This window comes from Maylandia zebra, linkage group LG11, assembly GCF_041146795.1.
Source record: "Maylandia zebra isolate NMK-2024a linkage group LG11, Mzebra_GT3a, whole genome shotgun sequence".
In the NCBI taxonomy this organism is placed as follows: domain Eukaryota; kingdom Metazoa; phylum Chordata; class Actinopteri; order Cichliformes; family Cichlidae; genus Maylandia; species Maylandia zebra.
Window position 1 is genome coordinate 36,605,497 of NC_135177.1, and position 19,466 is coordinate 36,624,962.

Sequence of the window (19,466 nt, forward strand, 5' to 3'; positions counted from 1 at the left end):
CACAAGCGCATGGCACAACACAGAAGAGCCACCTCCACAGGACAAGACTCAGCGGTCCATCTGCATCTAAAGGATAAAGGTCACTCTTTGAGGATGCCAATGTTCACATTTTGGACAGAGAGGACAGATGGTTTGAAAGAGGAGTGAAAGAAGCATCTATGTCCACTGTTAGCGACCATCTTTGAACAGAGGCGGGGTTTACGACACCAACTCTCTGCCATCTATAATCCAGTTTTGAGATCCCTCCCAGACGCCTTAACGCCCACTCACATCCTGGGCCATCTGACCTCAGGAAATCACATGATAAGGTGGGGCCAGGTTTCACAGTGAGCTCACCTGAAGCCCTGGCTGATTGTGACCCACACCCAGTTTCACACCTCGGCTTATGTGGGATCTGGGACTCTCCACCATTTGACCTTAGAACTGAAGAAGCTTCTCGGATGAGAGGTGAAACGTCTTCAAGCAACTTAAAGAAGTCCAGACGCTTTTCTTTCCAAGCTCCTTAGACTTTCTATGACAATGTTTGTATACTTATTAAAGGTATCATTTTTGGGCATGTCAAGTGTACACCACTTTGTTTCAGCTGGGAGTTGTTCTGAAAGTGCCATAAATTCCTTGCTTGCTTACGTTATGCAAATGTACTGTTGTTGAGATTGGGAAACTCTGCAGTCAGCTGAGACTGAAGAAGTCACTTGGATGAGTGACGAAACGTTTCTCCCACTGAAAACGTCCAGATGAACAGGATCAACTTTTTGGCACTTACTTCTAAAGTTCATTACTTGCTTCTTTCACGTCGCTCCTCCAGGCCCTTAAACTTTTTTTCTTTAACTTACGTGGCCTCATCTAAAAAAAAGAAAACCTGATGGGCCTGACTCACAAAGCTGAGGTTATTAAAGGCTGCAAGTTCTGTCTCGTTTGGAGAGTTTCTATTTGAACACTCCCCGCGCTCTCTCTCTTTCAGTCAGTTTGTGTCTCTCGTCCAGGATGAATGTGTTGCTCTCCGTCTCTCTCTGGCTTGCTCTGATCATGTTGTCCTGTTGTGGTGAGTGACCTATAACCTTTCACATATCTGTTTTAATTAACAGACTAAACCTGCTTTTGCACTCAAAGGTCTGATATTGATCGAAAGATTCATGAAGAAGTGTGTTGCAGTCTTTCAGTTACAGGTTGAAGAGTTATTGTGAGTTTTTTGTTTGGCTTATAGACTAAAATTGCTAAACAACACTGTAATCCACGACATCTCTTTATAAACCGCTTGTGGACTCGCCCTTGAACTGAAAGCCTAAGCGACTTGCTCCATGATGCTCACGGTTGTTGACGTCTTTCTCTAAAAATATGTGGTAGAAAACCAGGTCATTTCAAGGTGCTGATCTACTTTACTTGACATGTCGTTGGCATTAAGGATAAAATTTGTTAAAAAACAACAACAAACAAACAAACAAACAAAAAATCTAATGACAGCATCATCTATCTGCATTAAAACTAAATTGTTGTCATGAAATAAAAAAACACTTCTGAACAAAAAGTCATATTTTAGCAGGCTGTACAAAAAAGCTGCAAAAAAAAAAAAGCTGCACTGCAAAATGTGTGTATGAGTGTATTCATGGAACTAAGTGTTCTTCTTTGTAGTCAAGCCTCAGAAACGTTGCATCTGTGGGTTTGGATTAGAGTGCAGACATGAAGAAAACAGGAAATAAGGTGGCTAAGATGTAGCTATGTGGGTATAACATGCAAACACTGTGAAATCATCCAGCCTCGTCATACAGTGCATCCAGAAAGTATTCAGTGCTTCACAGGCCTGTCTGTGAATGTCCTTGAGGTGCTCAGAGTCCAGGCTTAAACATGAGTTAGCATCTGAAATTGGCCTGCAGGAATGCTCGCCATCCAACCTGTTAGAACTCGAGAGGTTCTGCAAAGAAGAATGCTGCCCCAAACTGCCATGTGTCAACTTTTGAGATGAAAAATGAATTTAATATTTTTGAAATAAGACTTCAACATAACAACACGCATGAATATATATTGCAGCAGGTAAAATAAGTGTTGAACTCTAAATGGTGCTACTGACATGAAATTCTCAACAGATGTTGGTAACAACCAATCCACACAAGCAAAGAAATAAAACCATTAGATGTACATGAGTCATGTGCAATGATGAGAAATGAGACGGGGAAAAAGTATTGGACACTTGAAACATGAAACATGACACCAGCTGAAATCTATCTGTAATTAGAAACAGACCTATAAAGTAATTAATCAATCTGATCAATCACCAGTGACCACTGATCAGTTACCATTGATCATTGATCAACAGCTACTGATCAATGGTCATGAGTCCCATTCACAGAGAGGTGGGGAACGGCTGCAATCACAGCATTGTAAGATGGTGACAGATGGACCCTTAGGCCCCCTCCTCGATTCAGAGGTGGTCTTTCCCTTTTCACGTAAATGGCCTCCTTGACTCCGCCCTCAAACCAGCGTTCCTCCCTGTCCAGGATGTTACATCCTCCTGGCACTTAACAGCGTAAGCTATGTTACTCTGTTTGCAATTTTTCCACAGTGTGTTTTGGGGTTTAAAAGCCACGGAGACGCGATGTTTAGAAAAAAGGCGTCTCAGCTGTTCCAATACTCCGGACACATAAGGCATCACTACAGGTTTTTGCTTAGGCAGCAGTTGTCCTCCTCTCCTGGATCGCCTGGAGCTTTCTTTAAGTGCCCTCCCAGCTTTGACAAACGTCCACAGAATGATTTCCTTGTTTAACAAAACTCCTTCACAACATCTAACTGAGCGAAGAACACTTTCAGAGGCACATGACTGTCAAAATCTGCACTCAGAAGGCAACTTCTGTGCTTGTTTGTGCTTTGGTATGAACCATCCAGATCCCTCAGGTCATCTGGATCCGGTCTTTTATCAGTTCCCAGAGTCAGAACCAGACACGGAGAAGCTGCATTCAGCTTTTATGCTCCTTATATCTGGAACAAACTCCCAGAAAGCCTCAGATCAGCTGAAACACTCAGTTTATTTAAATCCAGGTTGAAGACTCACCTGTTCTCAGCTGCATTTGAATAAAGCACCAAATCCACACTTTAAGCTTAAATTTCAAAACTTACATTTAACTACTGATTTTATCTGTTTTGATTTTATATACAGATATATATATACAGGTTTGTTTGTTTGTTTGTTTGTTTGTTTGTTTGTTTGTTTGTTTTAATCAATTTTTAATCATTGTTTTTGTTTCTAATGTCTCTGTAAAGCACTTTGAATCACCTTGTTGTTGAATTGTGCTATACAAATAAACTTGCCTTGCCTTTGGTTATAGCATCGTCCCATCAGGTCATTTTATTGTTTCTATTTAATTCTCATCACCAGGCAACAGTGAGAAGGCGGGCTCTCCCAATACAAGAATGACTGACCCGGAGAATAACAATACAGACTATGACTACAGTAACTACGGTAACTTCAGAGCACCTGCACAACACAGACACTTTGTTTAGTAACACAAGTATTTCTGAGCTGTACTCACAGCAGCTTCTGTGCTTTCTTGTGTCTTTCTAGATAATGAGCTCGGCCTCATGAACGAGGTGAGTCATCTTTTTTTTCAGACGTATTGGTGAAGGACAAATTTGCAATATTTAACTTAAAGCTTCCTTTCCTTGTTTTGTCACATACTGTATGTCATGTAATAACGATCAAATTAAACACAGCCAAACTGTACGTGTGTTTAACATCAGAAAACCCAGATTTTTTTATGTTTGAGCTTAAATTTGTATTTTCTAAACTTCAAATGTTAATATTGGAAATAATTAGTAAAAAAAAAAAATCCGACTTTATATTCAGGAGGTTTTAATTTCTGACAGTTTACTTCAACTTTGACTTCAACAATCCTAAAACTAAGCACAGCTAAGCAGAGGTCAGCCATCAGTGTTTAGTCGTGTTCCTCAGTGTTTTTAATGACATTACAATTCATGAATGTTGGCAGCATCACCCACAAAAGAAGCGTCATCAGAAAATTCCAGCATTTTTAACCTTTGAGTTTGGGCGTGCATGGCTGCCAGTGGCCAGTTTAAGTTTACTCAGTATAAAAACAATAAAGTTTATGGCGTGAAATTTGTGCCAGAAGAACATTTCTGCATGTGTGTTTGTGTCACATCAGTCAAATAACTATTTGACCTCTGTGTGACCTCTCTCAGGCTTCAGGGATTGGTCAGATGAAACTGCTGCCTCTGCTGGGATTGGCTGTCCTTCAAATCTGGAACTGACTGTGGGCGGAGCAACGACAGAGATCAAAGTGATGATAAGACGGTCATCAGTGAAACACTGTGTGAAAATGCAACAAAAAACGACATTAGCTTGCTATCTGGGATGAAAACTGTAATAAAACGTGGAGAAAATAAAAGCTTTGACGTTTTGATTTGTGAAGTGATTGTTTGTGCGTTTTGGATCAGCTCTGACCTGAATTATATTAGCGTGCCTAATAATTATCAACACTTACTTCTCAACTTCTTTTAAAATATTTTGCATAACCAGGTGAATTAAAGCTCGATCGAGTGTCTTTCTGCTGTACATCCTTCAGATGTTAGACTTAGCAGTAAAATTAAAGCGTTATTTAAAAGGCCGTAAAACCACAGCCAGTCTTCTTTTCCTGCAGTGACAAACGAAGCAGAAATGAAAGTTGTTGGATGCGCCGTGCTGTGTCCGTGTTGGCCGTCAGAACTGAAAGGAACAAAAACACTGCAGCTTAACTAGGAAAAAGGAAAGAGCAGCCTGACAGCTGTCAGTCTGTCCAGCCTCATGTTAGAAATCATCATTGCTCTTCACAGGTGATATTTTCTGAAAACTGAACTTCCTCCAGCCGTCAAATGTTGTTGTTGTTTTTTACGGTTGCTTTATGAAGCTAATTTGTAACCATGTTTTATGGTTGTACAAATCTGCTTCATGGACACTCGTTGCTGAAATATTTGTTTTATTTTATGAAGAAAATACAATTTTGTATTAAAGTCGTGCCATAAATCAAACATTTCTAACCAAGAAAATATATTCACCTTTTAATTAATAAAATATAAGTACAGGGTAAGTGTCAGAGACCAACCAGAGGCCAGAACTCCACAAGCAAGAAGCTCTGTACAGAGTTATGAGCATCTAAGAGTAAGTGAGTAAAACACAGCAGAGCTCCTGCAGCAGGCTCAGCTCAGCAGCACAGAGACTCTGGATGGTTCAAGCTCAGACATGTTCAAATAGTTTTGGTAAATTATCTGCAGAAATTATGTCACTCAGCAGGTTTACCGGTTTTGTTTTGTTTTTTAGAAACTCTGCATAAGCAGGAGGAGAAGGTGGGTGCAGCCCCTCGGCTGGCTTCCAAGAAGACTTCTTTACTTAGAAGAAAGTGGACGTTTGATTCAGTTCAGTCTTATTCATGTTGCTCCAAATCAGAGCAATAACAGCCGCCTCAAAGTGCTTTAAATCATAAGGTAAAGACATCCCCCCGTCACCATCTCTCTCTGCCTCGCTCTGATCACGGCGTCCTGCTGTGGTGAGTTACTTTATCCCAACATGTTCTCACTCCCTAAGCGTAATATTTGACGCTGGGTGAGAAATCGTAACATTTTACGCTTTTGCAGAAGGTCACCTTTCGCGTTCCTCATGAACGCTGCGGGACCTGACAAAACGTCGGTATAGTACGCCCCGAGAGTGAGAACGGGCTGGTTTATCCACCCTGGTTTTATTTGTTGTTGTTATGTGTGCGTGTGTGTGTTTAAGTCACAGTATTATTTTTCTGATGTAAATTAAAAATCACTGAACTGTTACAAACAAATTCAGCTCTTTTTATGTTTATTTCTTAATCATGAAAATAATTAGAAGAACAGTCCTGATGTTGTGTGTGACACTTACACGAAGAGCAGAGTCAGTGACAGCCTGTTTCACTGTTACCGACGCTGCTTCATTTACTTCAATAACATAAAAACAAACACATTAAACTTGCTCCATAGAGCAAGGTCACACCTGGAATCGTTACGGTTCTGGGTCAGTTTCAACCCAGTATTTTGAGTTCCTTATGTTTTGGTTTATTTTGCATGTTGGAGTGTTTTGGGGTTGTCTGGTGTTTTGATTATTTGTGATGTATTATATTACTGTGATTCTGGTTTAGGGTTTTTGTTCGCAGGTTTTGTGTGAGTTTAGTTCTGTGTCCTGTCTGCGTCCTCGTGTAGTGATCTCTTGTTTCCTGTTTTATTGTGAAGGTCTGCGTCTCATGTGAGTGTGTTCAGTTTTGCAACTTGTCTCGTTTTGTTGATTACTCCCAGCTGTGTCCCCACCTGTGTGTGATCTCCCTGTGTTTCTCTGTCGTTGTAGTTGCTGGTCTGTCTGTCCACCCACCACGTTTCATTTGTGTGTTTCCTGCCGTCATCGTCATGTACCATCGTCTTCCTTCCTTTATGTCCAGGTTGGTGTTCTTGTTCATGCTCAGTAGTTTAGTTGTCCCAGTATAGTTTTATTTCTCCGTTTTGCCGTTTGCCTATCTATACTTCGTGTTCAATAAATCACCTTCACGGCTGCCTGCGTTTGGATCCTTCTTTACCTTTTCCACGCGGCTCTTCTCACTCGCCGTGACAGGAATTCTGTTTAAATGTGGAAAACAGGCAGTGCAACATTTATAAAGAAAAAGATTTTGGACCCAAAAATATTTAAATGAGCATTTCTGAATATCAATAAAACATCTGCATATTTACCAAAAACCCCAAAAACAACAAAGAATCAACCAAACCAACTGCATGAATACAGGTGTGGATGTGTGTTGTAGGCAGTGTTCCAGTTGAACCTGTTCTCATTTTGGACAGATGTTGAGTTTGTGAGCGCCTCTCAACTTAACGTCTGCAATAATCCCTGAAGAAGCTGTTTGGAGCATCACTGGATGTTCTGCCGTGCAGAGAAATAAAAGTGCAAACCTTTGAGCTGCAGGTGAAGCAGCTATTCGACTCTCATCATGGCAAAGCTTCTCTGAGTGGACTGTAGTTCCCGTTTACAGCCAAAAGGGGGCACTGCTGCACCTCACAGACCACAATGTGATTCGTCTTGATGCATCTCAATCATCCAGGTAAGTAAATCTCCAAAAGTTGATTCTGTTCATCTGGTTCATCTGTTCATCAGCATTTTGTGGGAGAAACGTTTCGTCATCATCATCCAGGTGACGTCTTCAGTCTCAGCTGACTGCAGGTCTCAATCTTATAAACAGGATATTTGCATATTGACTGAAACCAGCCCACTGAGGGAACAATGGGCTGGGAGGTCAATGGTACTCATGGCCATTGGTCAGTGGTTGTTGATCAATGGTCATGAGAATTTGCATAATTATGATTAGGGAACTTACCCCTCCAGCCCATTGTTCCTTCACTGGGCTGGTTTCCTCCTCCTTCTTTATCCATCCTGCTTCGTCTTTGTGTTGGTGCCACTGTCTCCAACCTTACATCCCAGCAGCTCTCACTAACATCTTCTAAACCTTCACGTTCTGATTTTTTCTCTTAGTAATTTTACACTGCCTCTGCTGTTTGATCATTAACCTCAGACAAAGACAAATAAAAATATTTTATTACACAAGCAGAACTTAAACATCCAAATAATACAAAACTGCAGAGATGCTCAGATAAAAAACAAAACCTGCTGCAAGAATCCATATAAACAAACAGGAAGTGCCGCGGGCAGGTAGTTGATGATCGATCATTAGTGAGGTCATCGATGACACTAATGACCATCAGGAAGTGTCCCGCTGTCTGGTCCTGTGTGCCCTCAGCGGTCTGGAATGCAAACAGAACATGTTCATTATGTTTGACCTTAAAGAGAAAAACCATTCAACCTGTGGAGTCGCGTGTACAGCCCACAGGGCCAGGTGGCCCACAGGTTTCTTACATGCTACCACAATTTCCCACAATTTCATGTAACTTTAGAGGATTGTTGTAACTTCTGGCTCTTTTTATTACCATGCATCCACATATTCAAACCACTAAAGGTTATTTAAAAGGGCAGAGGGAGATGCAGGATGCTGAAAGGAAAGACTGCTCACAGCAGTTTTACAGGAAGTTTGTTTTGGTATCAAAACCATCAAACTCCTAGATGAATATCGAACCAATAATAAACTAAACAAGAAAACATAATTAATATAAGAAAATAATATTGAGTAATACATTAAAAAGATGAAATATTGAGTCAGTTAAAAACCAGTTAATATTTTCTGCTTTTTATGTGACATTTTTATCTCTGTGTCTATCTGCTGTGTTCTGCCATCATCGTGATGAGTCTCTGTTCTCACCTGGTGGCAGGTGGTTCTTTCCTCCGGCAATCAGTTCCAAAGAAGAAGGACGGCCAATCCTAGTGTGAGGACCAGAATCGGCTGACCAGTCCTCGAGACCTGAGAGAGGTCACACAGAGGTCACACATATTTATATTTGAAGTTTGTGACACAGACACATTTTTAAAATATTTATTCTTTTATTATTTGTTGTATTTTCATTCTTTTTTCATTCTCTGTATTGTGAAGCACTTTTGTGAAATTCGTGAAAAGCGCTATATAAATAAATTTTACTTACTTTTTTTTTTAAACTTTTATTTAACCAGGAAGATCCCATTGAGATCAAAAACCTCTTTTGTTTCTGTGTCTCACAGTTATAGAAATTACTCAATTAAACACAGGCAGCAACAACACACATGCAAAAATAAATGGAAAGTAAAATGATAAAATAAAAATCAAACAAATTTAAAAATTCAGTTAAAATGACAGTCAATCTAATTGAAACAGTTGCATGTTATTGACTTGGCCTCAAGGATTCTTAGTTTAGATTTAAAAGCACTTAATGTAATGAATTCAGCCTTTTCTGCAACGACTGTATCGACTGTAAAGTGCGTGTATTTAAAATATTAACTGTAAAAAACAATCTTTTAAAACTTTAAACTTGTCCTCCGACCAACAGCCAGCTGAGCAACATTTGTCTGCAGTTTATACAGAGAAATAAAAACAGTGTTTAAAAAGACTCATTGCTGACCCCTCGTGGTGAAGCGTGAAGAGAATTGCAGGCAGATAGTCAAAGGAGCTTGGAAAGAAAAGCGTCTGGACTTCTTTAAGTTGCTTGAAGACGTTTCACCTCTCATCCGAGAAGCTTCTTCAGTTCTAAGGTCAAATGGTGGAGAGTCCCAGATTTAAACCCAGTGGAAGTTTACCCCCAAAGAGGGACAAAGGACCCCCTGATGATCCTCTACCTAATCACATGAGCCGAGGTGTGAAAATGGGTGTGGGTCACAATCAGCCAGGGTTTCGGGTGAGCTCATTGTGAAACCTGGCTCCACCCTATCATGTGATTTCCTGAGGTCAGATGGCCCAGGATGTGAGTGGGCGTTAAGGCGTCTGGGGAGGGATCTCAAAACTGGATTATAGATGGCAGAGAGTTGGTGTCGTAAACCCCCGCCTCTGTTCAAAGATGGTCGCTCACAGTGGACATAGATGCTTCTTTCACTCCTCTTTCAAACCATCTGTCCTCTCTGTCCAAAATGTGAACATTGGACAGAGAGGACAGATAGAACCAGCTGTTTAAAACAGGCGTGTCCAACTCCAGGCCTCGAGGGCCGGTGTCCTGCAGGTTTTAGATCTCACCCTGGGTCAACACACCTGAATCGCATGATTAGTTCATTACAAGGCCTCTGGATAACTTCAGCACATGTTGAGGAGGTCATATAGCCCTCTGCATCGGCTGTGATGGATCAAGGACACATTTAAAACCTGCAGGACACCGGCCCTCGAGGCCTGGAGGTCCCACTCCTGATTTAAAAAGTAGATATTGTTCCAATTTCCATCTTTTTATTCTTGGCCAGATTCACTGTTCACAATAATCCGTATTATTTTTTTGCAGCTCAGTTGATCCTCTCATAAACAAAAGATTTAAACTACTCTTAGTGTGGCTTCTGTGCTTGACATGACCATATAACGAGACTGGTTCTCCATAGTAGGAGGATCTGAAAAAAATCTGTGTGAAACTGAGTGTTTCTGAAGCCTGAGACTCACAGTGATTGTACGTTTCAGGTTATGTTTCATTGTGAACATTGATTTAAATGAAATACTATGATTCTGTCCTTTCCCAAAACATGTGAACACCAAGGAAGGAACAAATAAAAATGTAATTTCTCACCGTATTACTGGGATTATACACTTTATTGTACCTCATTTGGGATGATCATGGTAGCGGAGACTTCATTGTCCTCTGCGCTGTTTGTGGCGTTATGAGCCATGGTCACTAAGAACACAGACACAGGAAGCACAGATAGGGCTGTCAGTACTGCAAAGTGCTACTTCTGTTGTTAACAGTCGCTATGCTGTGTGGCTCCTGTGCTGTTACCGTAGTAGTAGTCGAAGGTGGCATTGTAGTCATAGTCGTCATATTCAGGCGTCGGTGTTGGCGTGTAGTTATCATCTTGAAGACTTCCTGTATTTCCTGTGGAGGGAAATAAAGAAGAAACATCAACGTGTTGAAAGATGGATTTAAGGGAAAGAGTCTTTTTTTTTTTTTTCAGTGTGTAAAACGTAGCATCAAATAAGTGAAATGTTAGCATAAAACGCGTGGTCCGGATGAGCTGCTGAAGTTCAAACTGTGGTTGTTGGTGTCAGACAGGCTGGTCTCAGTATTTCAGACAATGACACGAGTCCCAATTCATGTCTCGCCATGCTTCCTGTTTTATTTTGAAAGTCTCTTGTTTCCACATTCAGTGTCTTTAGTTTTGCTCCCGTGTGGTGTCATGTTCATTGGTGCCAGCTGTGTTTCCCAGGTGTTTCCACTTCCCTCATTCTCTCCTGTGTATTTAAGTCCTCAGTCTCTTATTTCACGCTAAAGTTTGCATGTGCTTGTTTAGTTTCATGTTCTAGTTTTCATGCTTGGGTATGCCCCTGCCCGCCCTGCCTTGTTTTGTGTTCATGCATTCAGCCTAATAAACTGCTCGCTTTTTGTTATACTTAGTTTCTTCTCTTCTGCGTCTGCTTATGAGTCTGCTTCACAGACACACCGTGGCAGGAAGCATGGATTTATCCTGCTTTGTGTCAGCGGTTCAGGCTGGAGATGCTGAGGGTGTAATCGCGTGTTGGACGTGATGAAGCTTTTCTCTGTTGCAGACACACATCCTCATTTTATTATGAAAAGAAAATCTAAGTGACTGAGAGCGGGGACTTCAAAACTCCTGTATAAAAGAAGAAAACTGAGGTTTACCAAAATCCCCTCTCTCATTTTGTTTTGTTATCTAATATCTACATTTAAGTGGATGTGAGTACCGACAGTCCTGCTCATATACCAATGAGACGGTGACTAAAAATCACTTGAGAGTTAATGATTTGCAGCTGAGATTGCACTCCGATTACACACTCGGGGTTAGACTCGGGGGACTTGGCGGTAATGTGATCACCTTCCTGTGGTTGTATTTTTAGACCTCGTTTACCAGAACAATCGGCCACTTCTGGTTTAACCGTCTGTTACGCACATTTTTAAAGACCTGATCATGAAAGAAATGATCATCAACAAAGCAAATATTATATTCCCTTCATGTTCACTTCTCTGTGTTCATAATACAAGACCGAAACATTAAGAACTACAATTTAGCCTTTTTCTTTAACCTTATGGGAATTACAGAGACATTTCCATTTATATTTAGTCTCTAAACTAAGAAGGACAATTTTGTCCAGAATTTATTTTTATAATATTTTATAAAAGATATAAAATTCTAGGATGTATTAGGAAGAACCGTCATCTAGTTATTTAGGTTTGGAAGATGGCTTTAAGGGAAACAGTTTCCCTCCAGTAAACTGGTTTTTACCAAAGATTGACACATTCAGGAGGAAAGCTGGAAAATAAAATGGTTAGAGAGCAAAGGATGGACGGATACTGAAATGACAAACTGAAGAACTGCAAGAATAAATAGTAGTTTATAAAGTTCTGGAATGAATAAATCTGAGAAAAAAAACCTGCTTTCTAGTTTTCATGGTAATATTTTGAATATCAACAACAGTTGGTGCAAAATGTTATCCAGGAAAAAACAGAAAAACACTTTTATTGTAGGACAATTAATGAATTCAGTTGACACCATGAGCGCAACAGCAGAGACTCTGAGAGTGAAAGTGTTCAGAAAATGTGCCGCAGCACGCTGGATGAACGAGCGCTTCGACTCATTCTGACAGCTTGGCTCAGAGACTCGCCTCCCTCAGTGAACTTGCATGTTTAGATAAGAACGAGGACTCAAACGCTCCTCCTCCACGGGCGTTACCATATGGACTGAGACGTGTCGGGACCCGCAGAGTGAACTCAGGAACTCAAAAGAGCATTTACCATCAGCTTAATGAAGTCAAAGCTCACTCCATTAATGTTCTTTTAGGAATCCTGAGAGGTTGGCCTTTAAATACTTAAACTTTTTAATTATTTATGTAAAAAGGTCACGTATTTGGGGCGGGGGGGCTAAAACTTGAAAAACTTGAAGCTGGAGGACTGATTCTTGTCTACTTGCATCCACAATCTTTGCAGATCGTTGAATATGTCGGTCTGTCAGCAGGTGATATATCTCCCATCTCCGTCCTCACCAGCTCGCAGGTCCCAGCAGGTTGGGAAACTCTTGCTAACTGTGTTTAACACAGTTGTGGAAGTGCAGATCTGCATGTCCACATGTTTTAAAGTCAAAATTATAAAACTGGTCCGTGCATTACTTCTAGTGTTCAGCTCCACATCAGTCTATTTGACTCACTTTTAGTTTATTCACCAAATCTTGCTTAGGGTCACAAAAACATGAAGGCTTAGCGTTAGCTACACGCTAAGGTGGCAGGGTGTTGGTGCAACGGGTGGAGAGTCTGGACCTGATCTTCTCAGACACACTGGGGGGGTTTGGAGTTTGCGTGACCCATCGGTGCCCTGCAGGCTGTGCGGGAGATTACAGAATTACCACCATGAAATGTAACAAAGCAAACGTGTTGGTAACTGTTTCTGTGCTATTTGATGCTTTGATCTGTTCGCCAGACTCCAGCTCTTGTTTATACGTCATAAGCAACTAAAGTTACTGTTAATTCACTGGTTGTGACAGCTTGCTGGTTCGTGATCATGAAATGTTTCATCTGTTCGTATTACTGGACATGAAGACTCATGTTGCACACATTTTGATCTTTGTGTTTTGATGGTATCGTTGACAGACTGTGAAAGCAGAGACTTTCTGTCTGATCTCATCCAGGAGACAAAGTTTCACAATTCAGCTTGAAAAAATTCACTGGAGGGCAAAAATGAATCAACCTGCAGCTTGCTTACAGTTGGATGCACTCCGACTAACTCCCTTCATTATCTGAAAACACTAAACTAATGGAGACATCGAAAAGGTTCAGATGAAACCCAGATAAAGCTTTTCCCATCTTTACCCTCAAGGCTAAGCTAAGTTAATCATATCCTGGATCCATTCATTAGTTTTAAGTTTTAGCTAATTTTTTTCTTTTACTTGTTTGTCTTAGACACAGTATACTAGTCAGATACTTATATGTGGAGATATAACATGTTTAAAACAAGGTATGGCCTCCTCCAGATGTACTGCAGGCTGTTGGGTGTGTAATCAGGCAGCGGAGGCGACGTCTGGGTTCAACACTTTATTTTAGGCTTTACAGCGGAGCTCCATCTTGTTCTCGCTCTCTACTTTCTTCTTCTCTCCTCTTTCTCTTACCCAGCCTCATTAGCGGCACCCCTGGTCTGACAGGGTAACAGCATGTACTAATTTTCTTCCCTTATTATAGAACCTTGTAAACACAACACAGGCAGTCACCCTCCTGCACGTGGACAGCATGGTTTGCTTTCGAGGAATCGCTCTCCATTTCTGGATGAGTGCAGCCTATAGGTGTGTGATGGTAATGGGCTGTGGCTGAATCTCATATCGCATCAACCCAGTGAGTCTCAGGCATGTTTAATAGGAGATGTATCAGGTTTAAATACTGACCATTGGAGTGTGTGAGTGTATGCTCCTGATCCAGAAAGGCCTGTGTTGCTGTGGCAGTGTGCTGATTATAGATGGTCCACCAAAGCATGGTGGCACTCATCATGCCTGTTGTCTATAATGTGAACCAACGCTACAAAGTCCACAGTGGAGTGTTAGAAAACAAATTACCAGTCACGCCATTGACTAACATCAACAAACACTGCTATGCAGATGATACTCGACGGCCTCTCCTGCCTCACTGATGTAGATACTGTACTGTATGTATTCAAATGTCCTCCACCTCAGTTCCAGCTTCAGTTTCAGCTTCTCTAACAAAGTCTGTCGGTACATCGCCCTCCTCGGCAGTAACAACGTCCTCAATTATCCAGGTAAGTAAATCTCCAAAAGTTGATTCTGTTCATCTGGACGTCACTTGAATGAGTGACAGATGGTTCTCCCACTGAAATCGCGACGTCCAGATGAACCGAATCAACATTTGGAGACCTGCTAAGAACCCCGTTATCATCTTTGGTAACAGACGCTTATTTAAAGAACAAAAAGGAAGAATTACATCTGAATTTTGCATCTTACATCTCAAACTCATTCAGTCTTTTTGCCTTCACCTCAGAAAAATTGCAAAAATCAAACCTGGAACTTACTGTCAGTGTTCCTGTGACTCATCCTCCACAGCTGGTCTCTAATTGGTGCAGAATCCAGCAGCCCGGCTGCTAACTAAAACTAGCCAGTGCTCACATATTTATCTTATTCTTGCATCCCTTCACTGGTTTGCAGTGAAACACATACAGTTCTAAACTGACAGGCGCCTGCTTCTGTCACTGCAGATGGCCCCTTCAGTTGTATAACCAGGGTCTCCTAACTTCAGTTCAGTTTTATTTATATAGCGCCAAATCACAACAAAAGTCCCCTCAGGGCGCTTCATACTGTACAGTAGTACTGTCCCTCTCTCTGATTTAAAAGCAGAATGTGGGATGTTGGAATCAATGTTGTTTGATTGATTGTATGTCTATTTATGTGTCTCTGTGTTCAAATATCTATACTTGAATTTAATGTTCAGCTTCTTCGTAATATTATTAAACTGGGTCGTTTGGTACCGGGCCACGAGATAAATTTATGGTTTTCAGGGTTTTTATTGTTAGCTCAGTTTCCCTGGGCCTTTTCCCGTGTTGTAGTTGTGTGTCTTATTTTGAAAGATTGGAGACCGCTGATCTAAGAGATCAAAAAATGTGCTAAGAAATTAATTTAAAACAAAGATTGAAAACATATTTTAAAAGATTTTGTTTAGTGCACATACAGAAGATTTCTCCGTACAGGTTTGACGGGCAGTTCAAATATCTATGGATGTTTTCACAACTGACAGGAAGCCGGGTACTGTATGAGACGGAGCGGCGGATTGCTGCAGAGATAGAGTTCAACTTTCCATTTGCACATCAGTGTGTGCACGAACCCTCATGAGCTTTGGGAGGGACTGAAAAAATGAAGTCACACATGAGTGGCTAACATGAGCTTCCCTTGTGCAGAGGTCAGGCTCATCCTGAAGCTATGACCATATTTAAAAGAACATGCTTGGAGTGTACCACTTTCCAGCTAATCATTGGGACAGTTCAGTCTGTTTAAGTTGTTAAGTCAACAGCAGTACCCACTGACAGTCACACCACGTGCACCCAAGCTGATATTCCACCTTCTCAAATTACTGCAACTACCCCTGAGTGGAAACCCCTTAGAGATGAGGTGAGGACCTGCAAAGGGAGGTTGGCGTGGAGAAGCAGCTTCTTTGAGTCCCAAGCAGTCATTTGAGATCAGGAAGCCTCCTGGGTGCTTTTTGCCCTGAATATTTTCTCATAGAAGATTTCAGTATAGAATCAGAAGTCGCTGGAGAGACTGCAGATCTTGTCTGGCCTGAGATGGCTTTGGTTCCCCGGGGGAAACTAAAAATTCTTTGCTAGGAGGCAGGATGTCTGAGATAGTCTGCTGGCACTGTGACTTTACGCTTTCTACATTTAAAATAATTTTTTTCCTCTGGGTCATTACTGTTAGAGCTGCTGGTTCTGGGCCCAAGGTCAGTCCCTGAAGCTGAGACAAAGCAAGTGGAAGAGAATCATCTGGATTCAGGGCTGAGCCATGCGTACGATTGGAATTCATGAAATATAATTTAGAAAGGAAAATAAAGGAAAGGCTCATTTCAGCTCTGACTGCTGTCACATCGTGTGTGTTTAAGTGTGGAGCTTTTTGAGTCACTGCTTTATCCACAGGAGCCAGGTCAAAGGACCAGACGCTTGTTTAGAGAACAAAAAGAAGAATTACAGCAGTTTCAGCTCTCTGGGCCTCACCATCTAACCACTGGAGACTTTTAGAGGAGTGATCGGTTTAATGATGCAGCTAATAACGACCCTCAGGAGACATCTAACTTATGACAAGAAGACAAAATTATGCTGAGATTTATTTATTTATTTGTTTGTTTGTTTGAAAATCCACTTCATGAGAAAATAAAGATTTGTTCCATGACGTGAATTTCTCATGTCTGATTATAATCCGAAAACAGACTAACTACTGTCAAAATGAGTGTAGTGGAAGAAAAGGTCCTAACACACTCTACTGATGACACCACCAATCAGAAAGCGCTTCCTTCATGGCTTCTTTGCCATGGCAACATGTGGTGCGTTGGACAAAATGTGTGCTGCAGACATGAAATACACTTCCTATTGAAAAACACGAGTTACGTGCTGACTATCAACCTGAGGAGCAACACAGTAAAAGTCCCAACACGCCTGAGGGACCACACACTCAGCAACCTTCACTCCTCAGGCGAAGACGCGACCATGAAAGCAAACAGGTCTGATAAGAGCTTCATCACATAGCCCCAAACTCATCCACCCTCTTATTTAACACCTTTGCAACATTCATATCATTTTATTTTTAATAATAAGACAAAGTTACATAAATAAAGTTACTTTTAATTCAAATGTAATTTTTTAACTTGAATGTTTAAGTCTTCAACAAAATGATAATAATAAAGTGTAAGGAGAGGTGATGTCATATCGGAGGGGTGTGGTTAGGGTTATGTACAGCGATAAAGCTGTCATCACTACATTTCCTGGAAAATAACCCACAACATGGTGGCAGAAGAATGTATCAAATCAACTAAAGTGGGCGGATCTTTGAAATGACCTGATTTTCCTTTATTATTAACTAAACGCTGATGTGATTATTTTGACCCAAGAGCTGATCTTTAATCTTTGACACCATCACAAATGCACACAGTGACAGGTAAGGACATGTAAGAGCTGCAGGAGGCTTTTTACAGCATGATAACCTGTACCTGAAATAAAGCAACACACCTGTCAGCAGTTAAAGCTGGGGCCGACTCCCTGCATGAATATTACATTTTAGCTCGTTTATCTGTGCTCTGCTTTCTTAAAACCTCCTTTAAACTGAAGATATTTACAACACAGAGACTGGAACTAGTTTAGGTCAAAGGTCGCGGGTCACTTACCACGGCAGGACGGCACTACCAGAGCGAGCCAGAGAGAGATGGAGAGCAACACGTTCATTCTGGACGAGAGACACAAACTTTCTGAGAGAAAGAGAGAGAGCGAGAGACAGCCAGAGGGAGGAGGTGTGTCCTCAAACACACTCACCGAAAAGTAAATTCTTCCCAGCAGAGAGAATTTACAGGCCTGTAACGAGTCCTGACGTGGTGGGTCAGACTCAGTCTGCATTCACACTGGTTTGTCTCTCCACAGATGGACACTGTGGGGTTTATTAAAGTGGATCTAAAACAAAAACAAACACATCCTCATAGAGCAGTATGTAACCAGCTTGTTTTAGCCCCTGTCCATTTAAGGGACTCAGCCCACTTTCTTCTAATTGGAAGGCTGTGAGGAAGCCCACAGAGGGGCAGCACCAAGTGCATATGAGCCATTCTTAAACTGTAAATCTTCCAGGCAACATAATTACTCATTGTTGATGCAAATGGAACTTTTCAGATGCGCCTGCACATGTTTAAGCTTGAATCTCATCAGGAATATGAGATCCACAGGTTACCTGCTTACTATCGGACAAAGTGTGGATTAAGTCCTTCAGTCACAAGCTGTGTATAAACAAAGCCCATCATACTGAGTGAAGCAAGAAACTGTGCATAAAAGAAGAAATGCAGCCACCTTGATGTCATCTATTGTTTTGTGGACTTGGGTTTTGAAATGTCAGCTTTAGTGATTTGGCAGGGTGCAACCAGCTAATGCTAGCTTACTTAGTTAGCAAGCTGCATCCAGCAACTGTATGCATGCAATGCAAACACACTTGATAGCTGACACTAAGTGCAAAGTAACAGACCAATGAAATACTAGAATTTCACTGATTAAAATTGGAGCTCAGACATATTAATGCAATTAGCAGCCATGCTATTTGGGCTTTTGGAGCCAGCCTCAAGTGGCCACTCGGGGAACTGCAGTTGTTGCTGCTTTGTGTTGGTTGGTTGGTAGGCTTGGCCTGCAGGTACGAAACATTGATGTAGCCAAGATAAATTACCTTCCTGCCGTCAAAGCATCTATCTTTGACACCTCTGTCATATCTCACTGCATCACTGATTTATCTGGAGCACAAGTCTTGATACAAACTTAAACTGAAAGTTAATTTAGTACAAAGCAAATCCTGACATGCAGAGAGAGAGAGTGTGTGTCATCAGCAGAGTTTTTCCAACATCTCAGTTTTACAGAACCAGACATGCAAACTCACTGTGTTCACTTTTTAAAATGTTTTTAATAACAAAAATGAATGTATCTGTACTGTACATGTAGACAAAAACAAAGAAAACTCCCCCATAAATCACACCTCTGTCACAGGGTAAGTACATGAGCTCATCTTATTCCCATGCAAACAGGAGAATTTGTTTAAAATAAAACACCAAAATTATACTTTCTCTTTTCAGGTATCCTTAAAAGAGAAAAATCTGAAGAGTTTTTGGGCACACCTGATGCCACATGAGTCGCTTATAGGGATAATAGGAGGTGTCCAAAGTGATCAGGAGCTAAAGGGAGCAAAGATCTGGCTCCAGTTAGCTCCTCTTCCTCTTACCATGTGAGTCTTTCAGGCAGAACCTAGTTGGCAGCACTTTGAGGTCAGACGTTAAAGACGCCCTGCGCTTCTGTTACAGTGAGAGTGAGTTGGAGTTTGGGGGCATTCTGCACTCTGAGCTTTGTCTACAGCTGTACACCTGAGTGCCATGAGGCTCATCTGTGTGTAAGAGCAGCAAACTGTCCACACTTTGATGTACACATTTTGTATGACGTCAGGAAATTGTTGCCACAAAATAATCAATTTTTTGAGTCATTTCCACAGTCAAACATTAGAGTTGACATCATCATGTTGTCAAGTTCATTCATTTAAATTTGTTTCTTCTATTTAGAAAGACAGTGGAAGATATCAAACACATTCATATTTTTGGAGGCTTTTCTAATTGTTTGAATGTTTTCCATTCATTTCTATTTAAATATAT

The 19,466-nt window shown here is 41.1% G+C and overlaps 3 long non-coding RNA genes across 3 annotated transcripts; 2 read left to right on the forward strand and 1 right to left on the reverse strand.

The window, feature by feature from the left end:
- The first annotated feature begins 884 nt into the window (after positions 1-884).
- LOC143421162 (uncharacterized) lies at positions 885-4,409 on the forward strand. Its single transcript, XR_013100912.1, has 4 exons — positions 885-1,042; positions 3,368-3,451; positions 3,554-3,579; positions 4,189-4,409. It is a non-coding gene; the product is annotated as an uncharacterized LOC143421162 (long non-coding RNA).
- A 1,756-nt stretch (positions 4,410-6,165) lies between these two features.
- Positions 6,166-8,394, forward strand: LOC101480360 (uncharacterized). Its single transcript, XR_191754.5, has 4 exons — positions 6,166-6,247; positions 6,347-6,437; positions 6,832-7,088; positions 8,308-8,394. It is a non-coding gene; the product is annotated as an uncharacterized LOC101480360 (long non-coding RNA).
- Positions 7,564-17,622, reverse strand: LOC143421161 (uncharacterized). Its single transcript, XR_013100911.1, has 5 exons — positions 17,466-17,622; positions 10,372-10,467; positions 10,196-10,269; positions 8,298-8,396; positions 7,564-7,785 (listed from the first exon to the last, which is right to left on the reverse strand). It is a non-coding gene; the product is annotated as an uncharacterized LOC143421161 (long non-coding RNA).
- Positions 17,623-19,466: the final 1,844 nt, after the last annotated feature.